We start from the raw sequence: 18,566 nt of genomic DNA, 5'->3' as shown, positions 1-18,566 counted from the left end.
AAAAGGCCTGTGTAAATTTACTGACAGCAATCTCAAATAAGCTTAAGAAGGAAAAGCTGGAACATATCACAGGACTGGGTGTCACAAAAACAACTTGCCTAGATATTGTAATAGCACTTTACAAGCGTCTTGAGCAAATGGCACACATTCAAAAGCAGGGATTTATTTGAGAACAGGCATTGTGGCATATTTCACAGACCAAGTTAAATTTTCTAAATAAGAATGAAATAATATTTTTTTCTATTAATAACCCAAATAGTGAAGGAGACTATTTGCATGTTGTTGGGCTATTTCAACACCCCAGGACAGAAACAGTGTTATTCTAAAATCTGTTTCAGGGCCTTTGTTTCAAGATCCAATTTATTCTTCAAACAGAACAAATCCAGAAGGAATACAAATCAATGCAGTTTCCTTATTAAAAAGAAAAAAAAAAAGCTGCAGACTCTTTTCCACTTGTTTGTTTTTCATATATCCTCTCAAAATAATACCTCTTACTTTAAGATTTTATAGCATCCTCTGACAGACAAGGAGTACTTAATCTTATTTTGGGCTATTCTACCCTGCCTCAGAGAGTATGTCCACACTGCAAACAAATGAAAAGGTGTGTTTTTAACTTTCAGTGCCTTATCTGTTTTATGTAGCTTAAGCTAAATTAGGAAAGAACTATCATTTCAAGCTGTATCTTCAAGTATTAAAGAAAGGATTTAAATATGGAAAAGATATTTAAATTAACCCCAGCAGATCATTCCCTAGTGAACATTTTCTCATTGTTTGTCCATTTTAATTCAAACAGTCCAAAACACAATAGGTTTCCAATAGAATAGAGATAACAACAAAAGATGTAGAGTTGTCCTCTTTTCTTTGTTACAGTATTAGATGGTAAAATGCATCTCCATATAGTTCAGAGGCAGGTGCCTACAGACCAGTAATGTAGTGATTAGTAATATTTCAAAATGAAAGGAATAATATGAAAGAGCATGTCTATGTACGGAATCTGATACCACTGAGAGGCCCAGTTTGGTTGGTCAAAATGGCTCTTATGCTACTTGATTCTCTTGGCCTTGTATGAACTTAAATGATAATTATTTCCAACTCTACAAGGAATTTATCTGATTTTCTCTCAGTGCCTCCCTACCATTTGCTTGGTACAAAATCAGCAGAATCTGTCTGTGCATTGCACCTAGGCACTGGTGTCGAGCTACATTATGCTCTGACTGAAGAGCATCTTTTTGGAGAAAGGGTATGCCAGTTCTTAAAATTATTGTGTGGCCTAAGTTCTTGAAAACTTTGTTTAGCTGCAGGTCACTGAAAAGTAGCAGGAACTCTAATGTGTCTGGCAATGAGCTGTCAGAGAATGCTTGGCATGATTCAGTGCACCTGCACACGGAACATGTGTCTGCTAAGAGCCTGGTGCTGCTTGTCTGGTATGGGATGCCATTGAATATGATTGATGTGGGAACCTTATAAATGGCTGTGGAAATGAACACTTAAGGAAGATCTTGTCCAATTTATTGACAGCTAGCTTACTGCTAACAATCTATCTGAAGGTGGGAAATGACACATCAGAAATATGCAAAAGTTGTATTATATTCTTTGCACTTTTAATCTGGAAAAAAAAAGCTTTCAAGGTGTAATACAATATTATTCTGCAAAAACAGGGCAGTTGTTCAACAGAAACATAAATTTCTTGTTGATCTTTGTCATTGTTATACTGAAGGAGAGGGAGCAAAAGGAGAGTGAAGCTTTTACTTGTTTAGAAATAATTGCTTTTAATCATGTTTTAAAATGTTGGAATTCTAACTGATGTTGAAAAATAATGATCTAAAATGAGGTAAAATGCACACTGGGAAATAATTCTATAAAATTGTTGACTGTTTTGTCAAGAAAATCAGTCAAGCCAACATTGCCAGGAAAGTAGCAGAAACTACAGGAAATATAAGGCTGTGGATATAATATTTTTTTTTTCCCCCATTCAGACACATGAAATTTAAGCTTTGCATCCTCTGAAGCAAGCTGGACCTGCATTGTTTGGCCTAATCATAGATTCAACACCACTATACTAAAATAATTGAAAATTCTGGCATTATTTTCTTTTAAAAAGAAGAGAACAGAAGGTTAGGAGTGGTCTTGTATTTTAATAAATCTCCTGTGTAATGGAACAGTACAACTATTATAGAAACCAAGTCATTTATTTTGAAATTCAATTCAATATATTTGTATTCATTTCATATTTACAGTTTGCTGACTGTATTTCATATTTACAGTCCACTAATCTGTAGGGTTTATATTCACAATAAAGAATTACATAAGAAAGTTTTTTGAAAACTGGAGATCTGGCAATGAAGTAGAAGAGTGACGGATTTTATGAAATTATGATTACATTATCCAAATGGTATTCTCAAAACAACCAGCAGTAATTGACAGTACTGGCTTGTATTGCTGAGACTTTCAAAGGTGGCACCGGGATTAGGCTCCAAGTTCCCACTGACACCCATATGCCAAAATTTTTCAACATCTTTTAAATTTTTTTGTTATTTACAGTCAACTTTATACAATAAATAACTGAAATAAATTAAGTATTATATTTTCCTAATTTACAGGGTTTCTGATGAACAGCTTTCACAGCAGTACAATATGTAGAAACATGTTTTCAGAATTAGAAAGGTTTTATTCCTGCCTAGCCCAATTGTTAACAGAACAAGACCAGAACACTTGGGCAAGTCAGCAGTAGTTCTTGAACACAAACATTTTATAACCACAGAGGCAAACTGGATATTGGAAGAGCAGTTGCAATTTACCATTCCTAGATATCAAATTCCTATGAATTTTCTACTTTCCTAATGTTGTTTCCCTCTGCTTCTCCAGAGGCATTATGAATGGGATTTCTCTCACCTAACTGTAGATGTTTGCACTGTAAGCTCATATTTCAGAATTAGCCGTGTTAGAATCACTCTACAGTTAGTAGACAAAAAAATTTAGTCTCGATACAGTACAGTACTTTAGTCTCTGCTTTTGAATAAGATCAATTTTCCCTTGAGTTTTTCTGATTCTCTGTATTGACCATAATGAGAGCCTTGTGTGACTAGTACATACACAGAAATTTCTGCATTTGGTCAGATGAAGGTGTCCTACCTACCTTGATCCAAAAGAACTCTGGAGGATTCTCTGTATCTGGAGGATACAGGATACATTCAGAAAGACCCTCAAAAGCAGGTCATACGCTCTGTCAGTACAGAGGATGAAACCAGAGGAGATGGAAGAGTAAGGGAAACGGTTATCTTATGCAGAAATTTAAATATGTTTGAGAACAGTAAATAATTAAGTAGATTATTTTTAAAAAAAAAATCGTTTAAAAAATTGATTTTGGACTATTTTGTTACAACTATTTATGGTGCTTCTTCTTAGACAGCAAGCTTTTGGAAGCTCTGAGCAATACTTAATGTAAATAGCAAATTATATGCAATTAATTTCAGTGCAGTATGATAGAATCATAGAAGGGTTTGGGTTGGAAGGGACCTTCAAAGATCACCTAGTCCAACCCCTCTGACATGGACAGGGACATCTTGCTCTAGATCAGATTGCTCAAAGCCCCATCCAACCTGACCTTGAACATTTCCAATGACGGGGCATCCACAACTTCTGTGGGAAACCTATTCCAGTGTAGCACCACCCTCATCATAAAATATTTCTTCCTTATGTCCAATCTAAATATATGCTCCTTCAGTTTAAAATCATTGCCCCTTGTCCTGTCAGTACAGACCTTGGTAAAAAGTCTCTATAAGCCTCCTTTTTATACGGAAAGATTGCAGTAAGGTCTCTCTAAAGCCGTCTCTTCTCCAGGCTGAACATTCCCAACTCTCAGTCTTTCTTCATAGGAGAGGTGTTCCAGCCCTCTGACCATTTTTGTTGCACTTCTCTGGTCCAAGTCTTTCTTGTACTGGAGCTACGCAGCTGGAAGCAGTACTCCACATTGGGTCTTAACCAGAGAAGAGCACAGTCAACTCCTTTGACCTGCTGCCCACGCTTCTTTTTATGCAGCCCAAGATACGATTGTTTTCTGGGCTGCAAGCACATATTGCTGGCTCAGGACCAATTTTTCATTCACCAGTACCCCCAAGTCCTTCTTGGAAGGGCTGCTCCCAATCCATTCATTCCCTAGTCTGTATTGATATTGGGGGTTGCCACAACCTAGGTGCAGGACTTTTCACTTTGCCTTGTTGAACTTCATGAGGTTCTCATGGACCCACTCCTCAAGCCTGAAGAGATCCCTCATGAGCCTTCAAATTTCAAGAAACTATGAGACAAATTTTTGAATATAACAAGATTGGTTTAAAACACAAGACTAAATGATAATAACAACTTTCAAATTCTTTTAATTGTCCTCTGATACTTATCTTCATGTTTTTCTTATTTTCTCTGTATCCATTAGGACAAGAAAGTGTTTTCTATTTGTTTTTAAATAAAACTCAGTTTTTAAATAATTTGCATTTCTGGAATGTCTGCAGCTATCAGCAAAAACCTAAATTTAACAATATGATAAAATTATGAGCATTATCAACATCAAATTAGACATACTGGAGAATGAGCAATGCAAACCATTTTGTTAAGTAGCTTCATGAATGGCTGATGGTTTGGAGAGGAGAAAAATCTAGACAGAAGCTCAACATGACCCAGCAATGTACACTTGCAGCCCAGAAAGACAGATGGATCCTGGGCTGCAGCAAAAAAATCTTGGAAAGCAGGTTGAGGGCGGTGATTCTCCCCCTCTACTGTGCTCTCATGAGATCCCACCTCAAGTACTGCATACAGCTCTGGAGCCCCCAGTATAAGAAGCACAAGGACCTGTTGGAGTAAATCCAGAGGAGGGCCACAAAGATGACCAGAGGGCTGGGACACCTCTCCTATGAAGACAGGGTGAGAGACTTGAGGTTGTTCAGCCTGGAGAAGAGAAGGCTCTGGGGAGACCTTATAGCAGCCTTCCAGTACCTAAAGGGGGCCTACAGGAGAGATGGGGAAGGACTCTTTATCAAAGAATGTAGTGATAGGATGAGGGGTAAGAGTTTAAAACCGAAAGAGGGGAGATTTACATTTAGATATCCGCCTGCGACAGATATTAGGAAGAAATTGTTTTCTGTTAGGTGGTGAGACGCTGGAACAGGTTGCCCAGAGAAGCTGTGGATGCCCATCCCTGGAAGTGTTTTAGGTCAGGTTGGATGGGGGGCTGAGTAACCTGGTCTAGTGGAAGGTGTTACTGCCCATGGCAGGGGGGTTGGACTAGGTGATCTTTAAGGTCCTTTACAACCCAAACCATTCTACGATTCTATGAAAATCATCCAGAAACTGCATAACAACAAAGGTTTCAATTTCCCAGTCACTTGCATACCCAACTAAATCAGTTCACTCAGCTAGTTTCAATGAAGTTAATGGAACTTTTAGTGGAAGACACAGCTGTCGGTGAGACTGGGGCCATAGAGGGAAATTCTATTTTCTGTAATAGACAAGGGGAGAACAATTTTATTACATAATCAGGAATGGGTTCAGAAAATTAGTGGGGCAGACTAATCTTCAGTTGCCAGAAATCAACATGTTATAAAGTATGTTGCAAGACTAATGTCATTTCCCTCTTTACTTTTTGTAAATATTCTGTAGCTATTGTTTCAGTTTTTCAAATGCCAAGCTCGGAATTTTCAGTCTTGATAGTTGTTGCAGAAAGGCATAAGGAGATTCAGTTCAAAGAGCGTACAGTCCTATAAAATGGAGAATGAAACAGAAGGAAAAAAGTACAAACATATGGGCTGATATAAAATTGCCACAGCCTGCACTTAATAGAATAAAAACAGTAAGTGATTAAATGAGTATGATTGAACAAAATATTTCTACTGGAATAAATATTTATTAACAATATTCAAAAAGTTCGGAATTAATGCTAGAAATGGGTTGTTGCAGGATAAGCTGTAGGAACATATGATTCATTTACAGTAAATACTTTTTTCAGAAATTTTATGAAGGAAAGCATTGGAGGATCCTCTATAAACAGTTTCTTTACTGGTCAATAAATAAAGTTGAATTAATTCTACCATTATTTCCTGTTTTCACTTCCCAGAGGGAAAACTGAATGCATCTCACTTAACTTGTTCATTTTGAATGATGAACATCAAAACCCAAGGCTTCAGTCATTCTGTCCTTTCAAGGTAGAGGAGGTAGAAAGCCATGCCATGAGTAGCTAGTAGCTAGTGACACCTTTCGCTGAATCCTCTGCTTCCTAGAAGGATTAGCAGTGCCAGTCTCCAACAAACATTGAATTTTTGCTGTGGAGAAAACTGTTATTCTAAATTAAGGATTGAAGAAAGGGTGGGCGTTGTAGGCGTACCTTCTTAGTGCTGTCCTAGTGAAAGCGCATTCCTCTGTGGAAGGGGTAGCAAACTGCCTGGGAAGTCTCTGGGCCTGCTCCTCCTGGGTCTGAAGCCTGGAAAATGAAAAAGCTATATCTACTGTTTCATAATGGAGATGAAGTTTTGTGGTTTTGCGGTGTACATAACTGTTTGCCAGTGCTGGAACGGAGCATGAGGACATATCATTGCTGTTTGAGTGCTCTGCAATTTACTGCTATGAGTGCTTTTTTTGGGGAGTGCTTCTCACCGTAGGTTATTCACCAAGCATGCACAGGTGTCCAGGATGAGCCTGAGGTGTTACTCCCTGACATAACAATGATGTTGTTTCTATTCCCACTCAGCAAACTTAAAATTAGTCTGCAGACCCAGAAGCGCCTTTGAAACAGTTTCTATAGGACAGACGGGCACGATCCTTAGGCACAAATTCCAAAGCCAGAAGATGCAGCAGAGGGAAAACAATTTCTGAAAATTTTTGAAAATAAAGCTTCCCTCAAGCTTCAAATCACTTGAGAAAATCTTGACTCCCATCTTTTTTCCTGGGAATCCCAGGAGGCAGTATCCCAGGCTTTGACACACTTAAGCTATCTCTAATGCTCCCTAACTTCTAGGGTGTCTCTTTACAGCTCTTTACAGCTGTTCTCTGGTTATTCTCAATGCTTGACTGCTGCTCTCAACTACTCACCCTCATCCTTTGTGACAGACCCTCTGTCTTTGATGCTGTGATTTTCTGCTATGTCTTTTTTCACCCTTGTGCCTTTCTCACCGCTCTCAGTCCCAAGGACTAAACTTCTCTCTCAGATTGTATCAGCAGGGATTTAAGGTTTGGCTTCAAAGAAAATTATGCTCAGATGAAGCTGATGCATCACTTAACACAGTTTTAACACAGACTAAAGCCTAAAAAGACTTTCCCACACACGACCAAATGATGCTTTCAGTAAGCGCTGAAATGGGTGAGTTTAATAGGTAACATAATTAAAGGAGCAGAAATTATATGCTTTTGTTTCAAAGTGCCACACAGCAATGGCAAGCTAATCTTTAATGCATTGTCCAAAAAAATCTCCTAGAATATGTATCTTCCATTGGTTGCAAAATTTTTTAATGTTTCTCTCTTTTGCAAACTTCTGCAAGCCAGGAAAGGAACCAGTATCTCCCTCTCTTTACCCAGGCTTTCCAAATTCTCTACATCATCAAGATCAGGTTGTATCCTCAGCTGCAGCCTTCAACTATTGATGAGCAAAGGCTGCCCCACAAAATGGTTACTACTGTGCAATAGAGTGGGCCTAGGGTTACCTTAAAAATGCCATAGGGGATTGGGTTTGTTTTTTCAAGAAAACATAAGTAATCGTAGCATTGTTTACTGTGCAAGGTGCCATGTCCAATCAGTGTCAAAGGGAATTTTTGGGCTGCTAAAGGAAAGAAGGATAGCTTACACTTGTGTATTCTTATAGCTGCTAGCTACAAGTTCAGTTTATTTGCCTTGTAAGTAACTACTGTATCTGTGCATGAAATTTCTTCACAAAAGAGGCAGACAATTTTTTCATCTTGACCTACTTTAGCTCTTAGGAAATGAGTAACTTCTCTAAACACCCCTATCACCTGTCTCCTGACAAACTGTTCTTGTATCTGCTAAGCTTCATCCAAACTATTTTTTTTTTTTTGAGCCTTGGATGACTGCTAAATTTGTGTTTGTGAGATCAAATAAAGTCCTCCACACTGCACAGTATTCCTTCCCCGCTCCGGCTTGGAAGGTGTTTGTAGTACTGTGTTACGTACTTACAGTTGACAGTTGTAATGTACACAGGAACATAAAAGGTAACAGTGGCTCCTTTTTAGCCATTTTTTTAGATTTAATTACTCGTTCTTAAAAAACAATACTTTTGAGAGGCATTTTTAGGTTTTGAACGTGACAGCAAAGTGCTGGGGATTTCATCCCTGCATCCAAAATTTCCTGTGGCTGCCACAGGAATTCTTAATTCACCATGTTAGCCAAAGTCAGCGGTAGTAAAGAAAGGACCACACAGAGTCAAAATTTAATTTAAAATCTGCACTCACTACAGATTCAAGCTCTGCCAGACATCTGGGGAAAATAAACTGCCCCTGGACATGGTTAGCAGGCAACAGGTTCTCCTCGTCCTGGCACCTTGGACCTTCTGTAGCACACAAGCCATTACCATCAGAGATGTACTCTTTCAAGTAATGCACGTGGGTTTTTTTGTCCTTTATTGTTTGCTTGATTCCTTTTTAAGCTTCATTTATCCACTGATATATAACTAGACTTCAATTATACAGCACATTAATTAGAGTGTAATTGCCTTTTAGTAGGTGTTGTAATATTTCATGATCTCTATGGTCAAAAGCAACACTTCTTTTAGCCCAGATACTCCCCTGTATAGTAGACCTTGCTCCTTTAAATTAAAGTGTTCTAGTTAATGTGTGGTTATAGATTGCTTTTTTCTATAAGAACTTCAGGTCACAAGATTACACAAGGAACGCAGATTAAGCCACGAACGTTATCCCAGGTACTTCAAGAAAAATACCATTAGCATAATGGTATAGGAACATGCTATTTTTAAAATGAAAATGATCTATAATTGCTAAAAGAGTAGATAAGATGTTCAGTGCAGAAGCGTAGTAGAATTTCTGATCCAGAATACTTTAGTTCATTTTATCTCACTGCCTTGGGCCATATTAAATAAGATCACACATTTTTCAAATTGGCCATTTTAAGATAGTACGTATTGGGAGTGTCCTGATTTCAGCTGGGATAGAGTTAATTTTCTTCCTAGTAGCTGCTGTGATTTGAATTTAGTATGAGAATAATGTTGATAATACAGAATGTTTTAGTTGTTGCTAAGTAATTCTTGTATTAAGTCAAGGACTTCTTCAGTTTCCCATAGAAGCTGAGAGGGAGCATAGACAGGACAAGCTGGCCAAAGGGATATTCCATATCACAGAAGTCATGCTCAGTATATAAACGGGGTTTGGCAAGGGGGCAGGAATCCACAATTGCTGCTTGGGATGGGCTGGGAAATCGATCATCAGGTGGTGAGCAATTGTATTGCATCACTCATTTTGTATATTCTTTTATCATTGTTGTTATTATTATCTTCTCTTCCATTACTGTTCTATTAAACTTTCTTTATCTCAACCTTTGAGATTTCATTTTTTCCGAGTACTCCTCCCCTATCCCACTGGGGGCGGGGAGTGAGTGAATGGCTGCATGGTGCTGGTTGACAGTTAGGGTTAAACCACGACAAACGGCCATTGCTAAGTCCTCGGAGGAATCAACAAAACTGATTAAGATATTTTTTCCCAAGCTCCAGTTTCTGTCTTTACTGCCCACAGAACAGATTTAGTCTCCTTCACATTCATTGTTTCCTTTCTCAGTTTCTCCCCAACATTTGTTTCAGAAAATCATCTTGAATGAGCTACCCTCAAAATTCATTCTTTTTTTTTTTCTGTCTTGTGTCAACTTCAGTCTGTCCACAAACATAAGTACAGTTCTGGACCTTAGTATCTTTTCTAATCCATGTGCTTGAAACGTCTCTTCTGTTCTCAAATCCTGTCTTTAACTAAAGAGATATTTTCAATTTACTTTTTAAATTTTATTCTCTCTTCTTGTGTGTACTGAAAATAATTTATTTCCTTCAGATTTTCCTCTATGATATCCTTCCTCAGTTATTTGACTATGCTGTAAAGCTTGAATCTAATTATGAAACAATATTTATCTGTGCATCCAGTCTAGTTTATAATCCCTATTGATGCAAATATTCCACTCATCATCTTAAAAATCCAAACCTGACAGAGTAAAAAAAAAAAAATACAAAGAAAAGTCCAGAGTTTATGACCCTTACTTGAATTATAAATAAGCATTAACTGTCTTTGATAGTATTTTTTTCATGTAAATGGTACAATAGAATCTGAGTCAAGAAGCAAACAAGGTATAAACAAAGAAAGAAAGCAGTATAGCTTTTGATTCTGGTAGCTAAGAAAAAGGAAAACAAAATATTCACCAGTTTCTTCAGGTAACTGATTTTTTACCCCATTCTAGAAGAAGGCAGGAGAATGAATGTAGGCAGAATGTATTTCTACATCCATGGGCTGGAGCAAAGCATCACAGGGTTTGTGTACAGTTTCTATAAGAAATTAAATATGAGAATGTAATCAGAAGGCAAAAAGGAAATAGGCAAATTTTCAATCCCCTGTTTTGCACGTCACTCTTACCATGAGCTCCTATCCTCAGACATTGCCCTTCTGCCTCCCTGCCTTGCAACAGGCTACAGGTGACCAGTCACCCATGGAGGTGGAGACCCCACTGATTATGGGGAATTCTCTACAGAAATCCAGTTATGAGACTCTGCTTTCATTTTGTCCTGAAAATAGAAAAGAAAAAAAGAGAGAGCTCTTCAGAAAGGCTTAAACACATATACCAAATGATTTCAAAATAAAGGATAAGTACTATCATTAATTATGATTTGTAAAAGTTGCATATGTGATAAAGATCGAGATATTTGCACAATAACCTAGCGGTACCAACATAGCTTAAACCATTTTCAAAGTTCAGTTCACTCGGGAGTTTAAAGTAATTAAAACAATGTATACACATGTGCCCACACAACCACAGCATGCACACACATGCATATACCCATTCCTTTCGCTATCGTGTCTATTCCTGTTCTCTGAGGAAACACTGACTTACATTTCGTCATGGAAAGAAGAAAACAATACTGTTGCAGGCTTATGTGAGCCTTAAGTGACTTATCAACAGTGACAGCAGTATGTGTAAAAGAGATTCTAATGTGAGCCTGAAAGCAAGACGAGTGTGGGTTTAGCAGTTGGCTGAGTAAAAAGGAAAGAGAGAGGCTGTGGCCCAGCGGCCTGCCAAATACAAGGCACGTGTATCACTAGGAAAAGAGAGCCAAGTGTGGTTGACCTACTTATATCTGATCTGCTTTAATACTGTCTTATATCCAGTTCTTGAAAGCATTAGAGGTTTTCAGGACCTTGACTACCTTCCCTGCAGCCCTCAGGGTTGGGCTGCTTAGGCTCGGGGCCAACTTTGAAGATGCTCCTCTCTGGCCGTGAAAAGCTCCAGCAGTGACCTGCCTCCCCTGCACCTGGGAGCTGCTTTTAAGCTCAGGCTCTAACCCTTGTTCTCTGCCTGAACAATGCTGCAGGTGTGCCGGTGCGCAGTCCTGTGCCTCTCTGACTCCGACCAAAGCCTAACTTGCAGATGTAACTTGGTGACTTTTTAGCTTGACCTTGGACCTGCCTTCATCACTTCGGACCTGTCTGACCTACTGGACTCTTGACTGACACCAATGATCACTGCCAGAGCTGCTCGCCGGCATCCATCCTGTGTAGTCCCTGCACTACCACCACTGCCAGCCTCCAGATCACCTGCGAGCATGCTGCTTGCTCTTACTCCTTTCAGGCAGCTGTAATAGCTGGAGGAGCATAAGCATCTGATTAGCAAGTGCAACCACTTATAGAGCATAAATGTCCCATAAATGCCAGGTGGAAGGTTAATAATAACCACCAAAAAAAAATAAATAACCCTGTCTAATTTAAGGAGAGCACTAGAAGACTTGAACTCCTCTGTGCCTACTCTGTAATGGGTGGCTGCCTAGTCAGTAGGAAGGGGGTTGTGTTGGGTTGGTCTGATTTTGATTCATTTTCTACTGTCATTCTGCTTTAATAAAGGACCCTGAGTGAAGAAGGCAGCATGGAAGTTATCTGGTAACCGGATGCTTTGGGGTTCCTGAAAGAGATGGGAAGACCCCAGAGCCATTGGCCATTGCCTGGCATATGAACAGCTGTGCTCTGGAGTAGTCAGCAAACAGAGAGGTCCCTACGAGATGCTGAAGAGAGCAGCAACAGCTTTCATATTAGAAAGGCCATATGTTTCTATGCATGGCACATTCTGCATCATGCACTTATATCACATCTAGAAAAAATTCTGAGATTCTGGCAGCCCCAACATTTGCAGTATTGAAGAGCTTGTGACTAGAAAATTTGTGTGAAAACAGAAAAATAAAAAATCTTTTTTTGGAGGAAAAAAAAAGAAACAGAAGTGTTTAAGTCTAGAACACCCATTATGGTCTCATTACGGTTATGTCCTTGGTCCAGCTGTATAAAACTATTTAATTCTCAGGGAATTCCCTGCCATTCTCTGCAAGCTCAAAGACTTTCAACTCGCAGGTCTTCTGCCAGCATACTGACCTGGGTTGTCTAGCCTGAATCTGAGCATTAGTCTTCATTTAGCTGAGAGCACTGGCTGCAATCTCTGCTGCTGCACAACCACAGTGAGGAGTTCAGTGAGAGTGACAATCAGTTCTATGTTCAGCCTAAAAAGGAGAAAATATGAAAGAATTATCATAATGGAAAAAAAGTAGAGAAATCTTCCTAGGTGAAGCCTACAAGGGAAGGCTTTTTTGTTTCTATATTCTGTTCAGGGCTATTGTTTGGTAGAGAAGAGGATTTTTTTCTGCCTTTGGACAATGTTACAATGCTGACTTATTAAAAAGAAAATTTAATCATTCTCATGGTAGTGATTCTGCCTAGCAGGCTGACAGGCTGAGCACACATATATAATGCGGTCTCTGAAAAACAATCCTACTGATGTCAGATCACATGAGTGAGTCATGAGTATTTATCAGTGTGTCTGAATATTTATAGTAGAAAAACAAGGTTTGTTTTATATGGTACCGTGCTCTGTGTCAAATCAACTTAGTCTAATACTGTCATTGCTGTAGATACCTAATTTTACACACCAGGTACATGTTATATGTTATACATTAAAAATAGCATTCTGTTGTCTTGCTTTAGATACAACTTCTGCTGTAGCCTGTAATGGATCTGTAGGAAATCTGAATGTCACTTCCTTTACTCCAGCAGTAATCATAAATTAGCTCATGTCAAGTACGTTGAGAGTCCTCTATGGGTTTCACTTCATTATTTGGCTGTGTATATACCTGCAGCACAAGCAGCGTTCAGTTACCTGGGGTCATTTTCATTCATAGGTATTCTGTAGACCTGTCGTTTATAAATACCTAGGGTCCTTGTACACTGAAGCATAAACTGTTCATTATAGCTCCAATCATTTCACACTTATTAAAGTCAATAAAATACTGTATAAAAGATATTGCCTAAGAAAAATGTACACCACTAAAATACTTAAACTTATTTGTAACCTCTTTTTAAACATTCAAATAAGCACTCAGTGTCTGAATTAAATATATCTCTTGTAAAGTCTTCAGAGATTTTTAGATGTCTTTATATGAAAACCAGAAAATTTTTAGTTCATATTTATTTATGCATAAGTTCTCTTGGCTTGCCTTTGAGACTTAAAATCATAATCTACTAAATTATGTTCAGAAATTTCCATTCAAAGAGAAAAGTAAAGAAATCAGCTGTAACAATTAAAAATTCCATAAGACCTTGACATTTTTCCAATGTTAAAAGAAAAAAAAATAATTCTGATATGCTGAGGGAAATAATTTAACAGAATTAGGGAGATAATGTTCAGCTCTTGCTTAGATCATTGATTTGTTTGTAAACACTATCCAAAACTCCTACATTCTATATCACTATTCCAGCTACTATTATTTGCCTTAATAAGAAGAGAACCTGCATCTTAAAGCAAAATAGCATTTAAATAGAAAAGTGTGTGAACAGCTTTATTTATTAAGCTTTAGACATACTGTCTCCAAGGTATCTTAAAACATATGCTTTTGCAGACTTTCTACAAATGCCTAAACAGATTATATATAAAAAAAATAATCTCTTACTTTTATACTATATTCATATCTTCCTTTGGCTTAAGATAAACATTTCATACTACTCAGGTTTTATCCATGACCAACTGCTGATAACAGCCTATTCAACTTCCCCATAGATTTACCCTTAACATTTTTCTTACGCAAAGAATTATCTGCTACATAAAAATTCAGGGTTTCTGCTTTGGTCTTACTTTACGGTTTTTTTTGTTTTATAGGAAATAACCATGGTAAAGAGGCATGGTAACTTATGACTGCAGAGGTCCACCTGGTAAATAATAATTTAGTTGTTATAAAGACCATTTTAGGACATCTCATTCCTTCCACAGTAAGAGAATTTTCTTATCTTGCTAGCAGCTGCTTTGCTACTACTATAAACAAGATACTTATCTTCTTCAAATATCAAGCTTAATGCTGCCTCAACACATATGTCCAAACCCTGTGTTTGCATGGGAGATGATAAATTAAACTCTAGATTTCTAAACATAATTTTTAGCATAATTTTGTGACCTCTGTAAAAGCCTTGTCACAGACCATTGCACTTTATTTCATTTTCTTGGTTGTGGGTTTTTTGGGGGTTTTGTGTTTTTTATTATTTAATGTGTCTGTCAGAAAAGAGAAAATGTGGGTGTAAACTGGGACACATTTTCTGGATTATTTTATGAATCATAAGGAAGACCTTAACTTTTTCTGTGGGGGTGGCCAGACACAGCCAGCCTTAATTCTTCTTGATCATGGCCTACCACAGCTCATATATTGATTTTTCTCTCAGACCAAGTGATATTTTTCTAGATGTTCAGTTTGACATTGTCTATACAGAATTGACACACAGATGCTCCATATTTTTTTGTAGGGCTTTATGTAATGTGATAATAGCAACAAGTGAGGCTGTTGCAAAATCTTAAACAGCTACTGCAGAAATACGCAATAATAACCTCTTCTAGGTTCCTAGAAACCCAGTAGAATAATTGCTAAAGGACAGATGTTGAGAGGAGTGAAAAGTTCTCTTTAAAGATACCTTGTGAGGAAAAAAAATATTTCTGTACACCAAAGTGTGTCTACTATATGTCTAGCAGCAGCTGCTAAACGGTGAAAAACTTGGTTTTGTTCTTAGCCAAGATATCAGATGTGTTTGTCTGACAAAACGTGGATGTTCCACTTTCAGGCTTGATCTCCCTCTCTGATGTGAATTAAAATGAAATATTGTTGCTGTTTGTTGAAATGTCTCAAGGCATCTCTTAACTCTGTGTATTATAATTTGAAGAATCTGCTATGGTTTCTTATTTTCGCTTTGTTATTTTTCCTCTCTCTGCATCTCTCCTGATGTTATGTGTCTCTTTCTGTCCCCACTTTAATTGTAAAAGCAGCTGTCACCATTAGATTAAGAGCGTGGGTCAAAATAAAGTAAAACCTGTAATGATTAAATTAATGCTGTGGAGAATATCTATGATTTGAACAATAAAAGCTGAGCATAAAGAATAACTAATCTATTTTCCTCTAGCATTGTCCACTATGAAACAGTAGAATTTTATAAGTGGTATATGTGCAGGGCAAAAATTATTAAATTCTCTTCCATTGACACAAAGTCATTTGTTATTGTCGAACAAAGAAAGGAAAGGTGTGTGTTTAAATACCTGTGAACCCTCTCACACCTACACATGCATTCCAAAAGGCAAACGTACCCATCTCCAATCACAGCCTTCTCTTCAATTTCTGAATCACTGAGTTTGCTGATAAAACCATTTCGATCCTTCTTTGTTCTCCATCTTAGTCAAGACCATGAATTGTTTTCCCCAACAAAGAACTTTACTGTCCAAATTCACTGTATAACAACATTATTTTTAGGTGAGTCGCACCACTGGTGAAGGAAATAGCTTGCCTGTTGCAAGAACAGGGCCTGAAGCTGCTTTCAGACACTTCTCTGAGAAGCAGTAAGCAGCAAGACCAAGAAATCACAGAATCACAGAATCATGCAATGGTTCAGGTTGGAAGGGACCTTAAAGATCATCTAGTTCCAACCCCCTGCCATGGGCAAGGACACCTCCCACTAGACCAGGCTGCTCAAAGCCCCATCCAGCCTGGCCTTGAACACTTCCAGGGATGGGGCACCCACAACTTCCTTGGGCAACCTGTTCCAGTGTCTCACCACCCTTACCGTAAAGAGTCTGTCAGTACTGCTTCTAAATGAGTCTGTTACAGAGATGTTTCAGTAAATATTGGAGTGTCCCAAAAGGAAATTAGATAGCGAAATGTATTAGTTCTGTTTATCTGCCTCTCAAAGACAGTGCTTTTGTGATTTCTCCAACTTCTCATTTGATTTTAAGCCACAATTAATAAACAGTTCCTGTGGATTGTGTTGTTCATCCTAAATGGTTATACCTGTAAAGAAAGAAAATTCAGGGATCTTGAGACATTGTATCAGGAGCAGTTGGTGATTTCCGGCTTATCAGGAAAATTATTTTTTTCTTTCCTAATTAGAGTTGTTTGAAAGTAAAGTTCCAGTTGCTTCTGTTCTCCAATGTGCTGGATCTCAGTTGAGAGTCTGTCTCTGGCTATTCCTTGCTCCTTGACTGGCAGTCATCACCGGACAGTGTTGAGGCCAGAGGGGCAACAGTTGCTTATAGTGTGGCTCTGGATCAAGTTCAATTTATACAGACCATATCTGAATTATGGTGGTCTTCCTGAGTGCATCACTACTGTTAGGGCCTTACAGATTTTAATGCTATGCGTACGTTATGAAACAAAGTAAAAGATAATAAGATATCAGCTAGAGACTGAAACTTTCAATAATTTTTTGTATTTTTTTTTTAAATTACTTGGAGCTGCATACTTTTGGGGGGTTTGTTTTCTTTAATATTGTGACTTTAAGTATGTAAGCATATGTGTCAGCTTTGCACTGAAAGTAGCTTCCATTAAGATATGTTGCATATTACAGAGAAACATACACAATGGTTTCTTCTTCTGTAACTTCTCTGTCACTAGATAACAATCTATTAAAATAATATGGCATAGGTAGAAGCTATTAATATGTACAGTTGTCTTTTATATTTAGGAAGAAGACTGAAGAAAAAAATGCCACAGCAAAGTCAGATGTTGATGGTGGTACTAGCGAGAAGAAAGTTCAGAATTTATATAATACGTACGTAAGAGCTAGAATTAAACTTTCCACTTGAAAGTGGAAAACACACGTAGGAGCAGCTGATTAACAGCTGGTTAACAACTGATCTTCATAAAGCATCTCTGTTCTTTACATGGGTATCTGTCCATGCTGCGCCCTAATAATTTGTTTCTAAGTCTAACCTATTAGGAGTTTATGTTACACCTGTGCCTGAAGATGATTTTCAGAGAGAGAACTCTTCATTTGTTCCTCTTACAGTTTCTTATCTGTGCAAGGAAATTCTTGTTTTCAGGACATGTTTGCAATATTTCTGTAGACCAATGTAGAGCAAAGCCATTTTTCTTTCAACTGACTGCAATGTCATTAGCTTAAGTTTCAGTATATCTCTTTTGACAAAAAGAGTTCAGTAATTAATTTTGTCATTATTGCCTCTTTTTCTGTTAAATATATGACCATCATCACATATTCTTGTTAATATTTTCCTCAAAAGTACACAGGTCCTTGCATAAAGTAACCTGCACATATACGTCTTTTTCTTCTTTGATGCTTTAAACTGGGTTAAATCATATTGGAATTGGTGAGAGTAATGACTGCCCATCACTAAGGCTAAAAGCAGGGGGGAAAGCTTTTGGAAATGGTGGTTAGCTTCAAAATGCCAAATGCCATCTGTTGGAACTGTTCCTGTTTGTAAAAAATAAAGACAAAAGTACAAAGGACACACATGGATAGCAATGCTGGGTACAAACGCATGCAGGCTTGAATAGTATCCTGAGAAAAGACCTTTGGGATAAGTGCTGGCTAGAAGGTGTCTTGGAATCTGAGCAAAGAAATGGTCTCCAGATGTTTGATTCTTCTTATACAGAAAGAAACAGGATTTTGTATATATTTTTGTAAATATAATAAGTATCAAAGACCTACTTACTTTTAGCCATTTGTTCCCAAAACCAGAGCAATTGTCAGAACCAAACACAGATGACCCACCTGGATGTGCACATAAGAACTCTTGAGGATAAACGCCATGCATTCTTGTTCGTTTTTTTTTGTTTTCTTTGGGTTTTTCTAATCTAGATTACTTTAAACTGTATTTAGTGGCTAATCACATCTACCAAAGACAAATTTAAGTACAGATTAAATGCAGTTATACAGAAAATACTGTGATGATAGACGACCTATCATCATGATCACTTCAGAAGTCTAAGGGAACTGCAAGCGAGAGGGCTCTATCAATTTTCAGTGTACCTTCAACCCGAAGACTGATGGCTTGTCCAAGATCAAAAC

The sequence above is a fragment of the Rissa tridactyla genome, chromosome 3 (assembly GCF_028500815.1).
Source record: "Rissa tridactyla isolate bRisTri1 chromosome 3, bRisTri1.patW.cur.20221130, whole genome shotgun sequence".
Lineage (NCBI taxonomy): Eukaryota > Metazoa > Chordata > Aves > Charadriiformes > Laridae > Rissa > Rissa tridactyla.
The sequence above is the reverse complement of the archived record's forward strand: the minus strand, read 5'-3'. Positions refer to the sequence as shown.